Raw genomic sequence first — 9,528 nt, 5'->3', positions numbered from 1 at the left:
CTTTTCTCCAATAGCATTGTGTATTCTCATTGTTGAAATCAGCAGTGGCTGTGTTACCATGAAAGCTAGAAATATTGTGCATATATGTTTATGACTAAAGAAGAACAGTATGGAGTTATTAAAAATAGAAAAACTGCAGATTGGGGGTAATCTGTTTATTATATCCTCCCAAAAGGGGTAGTAGGAATGAAACAAAAACTGTGTGTTTTGTAGCTCTGGAACACTGTATGTAAAGGATTTTATAGTTTTGATCTAGTAACTTAGTGAACCTTTATCACATAAAGTGAGATAATCACCCCATTTGGCTTTACAGAAAAATATGGTTTGCTAAGTATCTTTAGATGTTTACACACTCCTGTATAAGTCTCTGTGATAACAAAACTTTCAGTAAGTATGATTAATCCCACATATTTGAAACCAGGGACTGTGATCTTATATCATGGCATCCAAGGCAGGCAAACCTCTGCCCTCTTTCAATAAATAACCATTGTCTGTGTTCTGTACCTTAGGCAAACTACAGCATCCATAATGCATTAACTAAGTCCTTATAAAATGAAAAGTAACCTTGCAGGGTATGACTTCAATCAGAGAAGTGACATGGGTAGGGAATGCTTAGTTCTTTCCTTATTGAATACTTTCCAATAAGGAAAGTGTCTTCTCAAGTCTGAATTCATCCCTTTGCAGCTGCTTTTCAACCCATGATGATAAGAGTTGATTGGATCCTAACAGTGTTGCTTAATTTGAAGTTTAATCTGTCATGGACCAAACAGAAATGTTCATTGTTGGCATCCTGCCTATTGTATGTTTTATTTTGTTTTGTGCATAACTTTCAATATAATAGATGTATTTCTTTCTAAGTACCACACATTTCTTCCCAGCAAATTCCCTGCCGGGGTCAAACATGTCTAAAGTATCATAGAAAGCTATTCATTACCCACAATTTTATTTAATATTACTGGCTTCTGGACAATGCCCAAGTTTGGCATGAGAAATGCCAGATGCTGTCCAGAAATTAGCCATTTGTTCCCATGTTTCTCTTTTTAGCAGGAGCAAGAGAGGTACAGACCTCTGGATATTTTTGAATCACAGCTCCCATCAATCCCAGCAGCTTGTCCAAATAGGAGAATGAAGGAGCTGGAGTTACAAAAATAATACAACTTCATTGTAGCTGAAGTTGAGAAGGGACTCTGTTACTTTCTTCATTAAAATTGGTTACCATGATTTGAAGTAGCTTCTTCATTGGCTTTCAGGTAAAAATACTGGAGATAGTCAATCTTTTTCAATCCAACGCCCTAAATATACATAAGCTCCATGCAGGATTTTGGCAAAAGAATGTGTGAGAAATAATCCAATATATCTCAAAGATAATTGATGAAGGTTCTATAATACAAGCTGCTTGTTTGTTTGGAAGTGAAATTATGTCTTCTAAATTTTAGGAATAAGTATAGTTTCATAACTTTTAAATATTACTCTAAATAATAGCAGTAAAGTTCCTGAATTATTAATATATTCCAATTATTTTTTTTCCAAGTGGGGTATGTGTTTTAGATTGGAGCACATATTTTATTTTTAAATTCATTTAGGGAACTAATTGATCATAAAATGTTCTCTCGTGTATGTGTGTGTGTTATGTCAAAGCACCTGGTATGCCCAAAATGCTAGCTGATGAGAGCTGAATAGCTTGAGATATATATATATGTATGTATGTATGTATGTATGTATGTATGTATGTATGTATGTATGTATGTTTGTGTGTGTGTATGTGTATATATATATATATATATATATATATATATACACACACACACACACACACACACACACTGTATATATATGTATATGTATGTGTATATATACATATATACATACATACATACATACATACATACATACATACATACATACATATATATATATATATATATATATATATATATATATATATATATTTCAAGTTATTTCAAGCTATACATACACACACACACAGAGACACACACCCCTCTACACCTACATGCACACACACACATAAACCAAATTCTTTTAAGGCTACTAAGCAGTCCATTTGCTTCTGTTTAAATATACTGGTTAGCCCCATTTATTCTCCTTTCTACTTTCTTCTCTGTCCCATTATCAACTCCTTTTTCCCTCTCTTGAGTATCTGTTTCCAAGTTCTCTTATGTTTTTGTCTGGACCTTCTTCCTTATAAGGAAATGATCAAGTAGGCCTTGAGTTGCATTTTAACAGAACAAAAAACACATCATTCCATTACAAGCTAGACTAATCTGGTTTTTCTATATTCTGTATGTCTGCAGAGATAATGTAAAATGAATCCTGACTTACAGTTGGCAAAGCAGTTTCTTAGTTTGGAGTCTGCATCAGAATACAGGAAGTTCTTGCACAGTTACCATCTTACCAGTACTGCTTACTTTAGCTGGCAGCAATTTCTCAAGATCTTGGGCAAACCCTTCATATACTAATATGTTAGAACCTGACCCTAAGACCTGGACCTTATTTCCAAATAAGTAGCCAAAAATAGCATACCTTATTTATTTGGCTTGCGAGATGGATTTCCTCAGCTTGGTGCCTTCTGGAAACATTGGGGCACTGACATGCAGAGTTCCCAGCCAAATGTCGTATAGCAACAATTGCCAAAATGTTTTGGGAATTCTCAAACGTTATTCTAAGATACTGTGAAAGATATTACTTTAGAGAGGCTACCTGGAGTTCTATTAACATCAGTTAAATTAAATATGACCTACTTCATAATTTTAATGTTTACATTAATTCTGACCATGTGGGAATATAACACATGTTTAAAGAAACACAGATTTGAAGGTCACTATGCAACCCCATCGGGTATAAGGGACGTGGTGGCTCAGTGTCTAAGACGCTGAGCTTGTCAATCAGAAGGTTGGCAGTTCAGCGGTTTGAATCCCTAGCACCGCATAACTGAGTGAGCTCCCATTACTTGTCCCAGTTTCCGCTAAACAAGCTGTTCGAAAGCACGTTAAAAATGCAAGTAGAAAAATAGGGACCACTTTGGGTAGGAAGGTAACAGCGCTCCATGTGCCTTTGGGGTTTAGTCATGCCGGCCACATGACCAGGGTCTTTGGACCGTGCTGGCTCTTCGACAGAGATAAGCACTGCCCTAGAGCCAGAAACAACTAGCATGTCCGTGGGAACCTTTACCTTTATCTTTATGCAACCCCATTGAAGATTTAACAGACCAGAAGAAAATAATATTGTGATGTATCAAGTGATTTGAAAGGCAAAAATCAATGGTAGCTGACACTTTTATATTTTAAATATAATCATTCCTGGCGGATAATGCCCTATAGCTCAGCTGCAATAAGATGGATGATCAGTAGCTGACAGCAATGAGATACAAAAACCACTATCTTTTGCAGCTATCTAATGATTGTCTAATTTTTCCCCCAGCCCAGATTAGATAACCCTAATGACAACTGATAAACAAACATCTGCAGAAGCTGATGTGAAAACATAAACATTGCTCTTTTTTTAATTGAACATCTTTAGAAAAATATTTAAGCAAAAAGAGATATAAATAGTGCTTGACTTAAGACCATTTCATTAAGTGACTGAAGTTAAGATAGCAAAAAGTGATTTAAGACTGGTTCTCACACTCATGACCATTGCAACAACCTCATAATTGCATGACCCAAATTGCACATGGCAACTGGCACATATTTACAATGGCTGTTGTATCCCAAGGTCATGTGATCACTATTTGCAATCTTCCCAGCTGGCTTCCAACAAGTACAATTAATGGAGAACCATGTGATTAACTTAACGGCCACATGCTTCACTTAACTGTGGCAAAAAAAAGTTCATAAAGTTGGATGAGGTCCTGTGTTGTCTCATTTAACAATCACACCCCTTAATGACAAATGTTCCAGTCCTTACTGTGGTTATAAGCTGAGGACTACCTCTATCTATCTGTACTAAATCCTAAAAGAAACAAAAGAATGAAGCAAATAATGAAATGTAAATAGATAGGTGAAGAGATTTAAAAGATCATAATGATATTTTTTACTAATTATTTATAAACTATAACTTTAAGTTGAAGCTCCTGACTTAGCCTTAAACTAAAGAGTCCTAATTAACTCAGCATAAATAACAAACTAAATTGATCAACAATAATATATTAAATTGATACTAGAAATCAAATTTTTCATAAAATGGAAGCATTATGGAACACTGCTTGGTTACATCAATGACCAAACTTGTGTCCAGTTTCTAAAATAAATGCATGAGTAACAAAGCATTCAGGCAACCAGAAAGTCCCACCTTAATCTCTGTGAAGTGCATTTGTGTATCTCTCTGAAATTTGAATACAGCTCCAAGAAAATGATCTTCCTCCCAGAAGATTCCAACAGTCATTGCTAAAGCTTCACTCCAGTGTCAAGACCTCATGATCCTATGCATTATTATTATTATTATTACTATTATTTTTCAGAGCCTGATTCCTATACAATTATCTTTTTCCTTTGTCATTATGCAAATCATGTTTTCTGAATCTAAATTCTCCTCTCATGAGTAGAAATTGCCTTATTTCTGAATTGTGTAGGTAACCCTGCTCAGGGAGGCTTATTTGGCTAAAGAGCTGGGTTAAATGCGATAAATTTAAAAAAGGAAAATTATGGTTATTGGTTGTGACTACTTAACCTGATGGCAACTCTTCAGAAAAAAAATTCCTACCAAATCTCATTAACTATGACATTATGCTTATATAATGATACAATTTGTTTCAATAGGTTTTGCAGGCAGATACTTTCATGGAAAGTACACGGTATGAAAATTCTGCATCTCAGACTGGATATAAACAGCTTTCCACCACACCATCTTTCTACTAATAGCAGTTTGGATTGGTTTTTCATAACACATATTTTGGTCTTAAGGAGAAGTTAAACATGAGTTATACATGAACCTAATGCATTATAGCATTCTCTCCTTCAAGTTCCCTACCAACCTCCTCTTTTTCTATTATATCTTTCACCTAACCCCTTCATCCTTGCCCCCAAACTATAATCAGCTTTGAGCAACTATAACTGCATTTGTAAAGTGGCAGCTCCCATTTTCCTGTCAGGGCTGTATGAACATCGGAGGCAGGGAGCTGTCATTTTTATTTATGCAAATCTCTAAGTGTGTTATAGGTGTATCTGTGCTGCTGGGTTTGAACTTCAAAGCTAAAACCTAAAGCTTTGCATCCAAGTGGATGCCAAAGAAGACCACCTACAACATCAAATGATTAAGAAAGACACAAGCAAATTAATTGGGCAGCTATATCAGGGCTGCGACGCTCTTGTCAAAACCTATAGAAAAAATATTTCTCATTTTTAAAAAAATTAACTGTAGGCAAAGAAAGACTGGATGTGAATATAGTTACAGTTCTTTTTTTTTTTAAGGTTTCTTTTCTGGAAGAAAATGGTGTTCAATCCCAAGCAGCATTTAATATTTAATTAGTTTCCCATAGGTCTGAGATCCCGTCTAAAATTACTGCTAAATATGTAACACCATGTTTTTGTCTTGGTTAGAAATATTTGCTTCTTTAGGATTGTTCCAACAATTTTCTCTCACCAAAATCTTGTTCTGTCTCCTAAGAAGTTGTGATATAGTTTTCTTCCTAATTGCCGCAGACTGAACCAGAAAGAGAAGGGACATTACTGATTTCTTATCTATATTTGTCAGGAATCAGCCTGAGCAAACTGATCAAAAGATTGGCCTGAACACAATTGTCGATGTTCAGCCTGTTCAGCCCTGAATTATCAGCTGCCATTATTGGCTATATAAAAACTAATCACAATTATATGCATATGAAAGGCAAGTTTAGCTATACTCCTGTCACTAAAAGCAGTATATTTCCAAGTTACGTGAACTGCACACTGAATGTTATTTTTACAATAATGAAAAATGCAATCCTATGGATACAGATTCAGGATTACAATCCATTTAATTTGGTGGATTTAAGAGAAATTCAATTTATTCTGAAGTAAATATGGATAGGAGTTCATTTATGAAGTATATGTGCACTCTGAATATCTACGGATGATTACCAGAATATCTAGTGCAATATGTCTGGAGCTCCAAAGCATACTGCTGTTCAAGGCAGAAGAGCAAATAATATATCTTTTTCTATATACAAAATTAAAATGCACAAGATGCTAGATGCAGTTGAAATAGCATCTAAAAAACTCTTTGGAGTAGACATACATTTAAAGCAAATTAAATAAATCATGCTTTGTAATACTAAATTTAGCACTGACCAAGCTTTAATATAATGGCCTTACAGAGGAAGTCGCAGTTGATCACTCAAGGTAAATCTATAGACCTTTATTTCCCTTTCTCCATCTTTAAAGGTTCCTTCCACTCTTTTTGAAATTTCTTGGAGGTTTTTCTTTTTTAGAAAAATGTTTTTTTAAATAAATTATTTAAGAGTTACACTGCATATGATTCTTGTCTCAAAATGGCAGAGAACATTGAATGCCATTGTTCAGTGATAGGGTGATATAGATATAAAATTGTTTCTCTTTTGTTCAGGGGTAGGGGTGTCATGCCAGCAGAGTCAGGTTAGGCAGTTGCTGAATTGTTGACACACTGAGCCCAAAAGATTTCCCGTTACTGTCCTAGATCAAGCACCCAGCTTTGGCATTGTAAACCTTATAGTTTAATACTGTATCTGCAGAGGGCTTTTTAAAAAAAACAACTATGTATGCACACATTAACATACCATTGGACTTAAAAACAAACTTCTGAGAGACTGTGGACAACTAAAGCTTGAAGATGACTTTCAGCCAAGCAAGTTTAGGCCTCTTATTTAACTGCATAGAATTGGTGTTAAGAGAATATGGGGAGAATTAATTGAGTTATCTGAATAAATTGCAATAAATACTGATGCAACTGTAAATTTCCCTTTATAAAAAGTAGTCAAATAGAGAAATAAGATGGAAGCTGCAAACATAATTAAGCAATATTGGTAGTCCTCCACTTATGATCACAACTGAATTTTGTTGCTAAGCAAAGTAATTGTTCAGTAGATTTCATCCAATTGTATGACCTTTTTGCCAGTTATCATGCAAATCACTTCAGTTGCTAAGTGAATCATGCAGTTGTTAAGCAAATCCAGCTTCCCCCACTGACTTTGCTTCCGAAAGCCAGCTGAGAAGGTCACAAATGATGATCACATGACTCCAGAATGCTGCAACTATTCTAAGTACACAACCGTTGCCAAGCGCCTGAATTTTGATTGCGTGACTGTGGGGATGCTGCAGCAGTTGTATGAGAGTCAGTTGTAAGTCATATATCCTTGTATATTCTCCTATAAACATCCCAGTTGTACTCATACACTTAGGAATAAGTAGGAAACAGTAGTTTATATACCCCATGCTTATCTGTATAAGACCAAAATATACAATCTTTTTTTAAATAGGAGCCATATTTAGCTTCCGAGTGACATGTCAGCAGCCAGTCTCCAAAGAGTGAAAGAATGATGCCAAGACAAAAGGGTACATGAATTAACTGTTCAAATGATTCATCCATGCATATTTCATAAATTACCCTTTATGCTGCAGTGATACTTTCATAGCAACTTTGGTAACCCTTTACTGCACAACCCCTAAGTATGAGACCTTCTATTATGCTCAGTTTACTATTCAGTCCCATAGGAAATGAATCCAAAAGGGAGAAGAGCCAAGACTATGGTCATAAGAGGGCTGAAGGAAAGAAGGAATATAATAACAAAATATGTAGTTTATCAGAGATATTTGAATTGAATATTTCACAAACTTACAAAATGTATTTGGAAAATCAGCCTGAATTGATTTAGATGTTCCAAAAGTATTGGGCCAAACTATTGAATTAAATTGATTCTATTTGGATTGACTCAACTGTTTAAAATGCAAGTAAGCCTCCATGGAAAATGCTTGAATTCTGATTTATTTGAATTCAAATAAATAACTTGATTGGCATGATTTGTGAAATAAGTATAAACGTTCAGGTATTCAACTACCCCATTACTGATGCTTCTAGGGTGCTAAAGAATAATGGTATTTGAAAAGATGACCTCATAATCTATTGTGTTACCAAGAATTAGTTTGGGGGCCAAAGGCTGCTGCAGGTATGCCAGATTTGTCCACACTAAATGAGACTCTTGTTTGTTCTACTCAGCTGCTAAGCAGAGGATTTTCCTAGAGCAGGCAAAAATCAGGGAACTGTTTCCATAGGAAACATCATCCCACACAGGATCAAATACAAAGCTGTCATCTTTAAATCTACAGTACTACAAAATGAAATAAAGACACCAACCAAAGCAAGATGGTCTGTGTGTTTATCTTTCTTTGTGAAAAGGTTGGTTTTAATAAACTGCTCTTTATCTGGGAAGTGTAAAATAAACAAATTTTCCTTTCTCACTGATTACTTCTGCCCAGCTACAGAATTTATTTTTTACTTCTTCAGAATAGAAAAATGGATATTAAGTTATCCTGCTGCTTACTAATATTCAGTGCAAGGTAGTTTATTGTATTGCCCAGAGCAGAAAATTTGCTGGAACATAAATTTTAAAACATATTATCAAAATACAAGAAGAGGGCTTTAGAGAATGTATATTTAAGGGTTTGTTCTTTCCTCCGATAGATGTGGACTCTTTCAATTAGGCTTTCTAAGGGGTATTATTATTATTATTATTATTATTATTATTATTATTATTATTATTATTATTATTATTATTATTATTATTATTATTATTATTATTATTATTATTATTATTATTATTATTATTATTATTAAAGAAGGGAGACGAAATATATCTATTTTCATGGAAAGGGAAATGTGTATCCGTTATTCTTAAAATGCAGTTAACAAAGAAACGTACCTAAGCTCATTGCATAATTGTCGAATCTTTTTGAGCTACAATCTGACGAACAGAGAATTTGAGATGTCAGAAGCTCACAGCCTGCTCAACCACGGCCTACATTCCTGTCTGCCCACACTCCCCCCGCAGCAAGAGAACAATTTTTGCCATCTATAATGGCTGCCTGGGTCTGCAGCAAACCCGCCCCACCTCCAACACTCCCGTGCGCGCAGGATGAGATCCCTGCGCCATCTTGAGTTTCCATTTTTCGACACACACACACCCTTTTCGGCGCCGGTTCTTCGTCCTTCTGCTCTTCCCTCGGGTGTTGGGCATTACTTTGGCCCCCGTTGCGACTTGAATTCCTCCCAAAATTTTGCCAGGCTATGAAAAATACCCGTGACTTAACAAAGACGTAATATGATTTATTTGTGTGTACGCGCCCGCCTGTGTGCGAGAGTATAACAATATGCTTTGTCAGAGAGCTACTGTTTTCATTTCGTTTCTTCTCTAGGGCTTCCCTTTCATAATCCAGCAAAATTTCCCAAACGCGAGACATTTTAAATCATTCTTTTGGTTTTGATTTCAGAAATGCGGGGTTGCAAATAATAAAGTGAGCGCTATTGGCGAAGAAGCATATTCGCAGCTGCTTTCTTTCAAGC

The sequence above is a fragment of the Natrix helvetica genome, assembly GCF_964273705.1.
Source record: "Natrix helvetica genome assembly, chromosome: Z".
NCBI lineage: Eukaryota > Metazoa > Chordata > Lepidosauria > Squamata > Natricidae > Natrix > Natrix helvetica.
Note: the sequence above shows the minus strand (reverse complement) of the source record.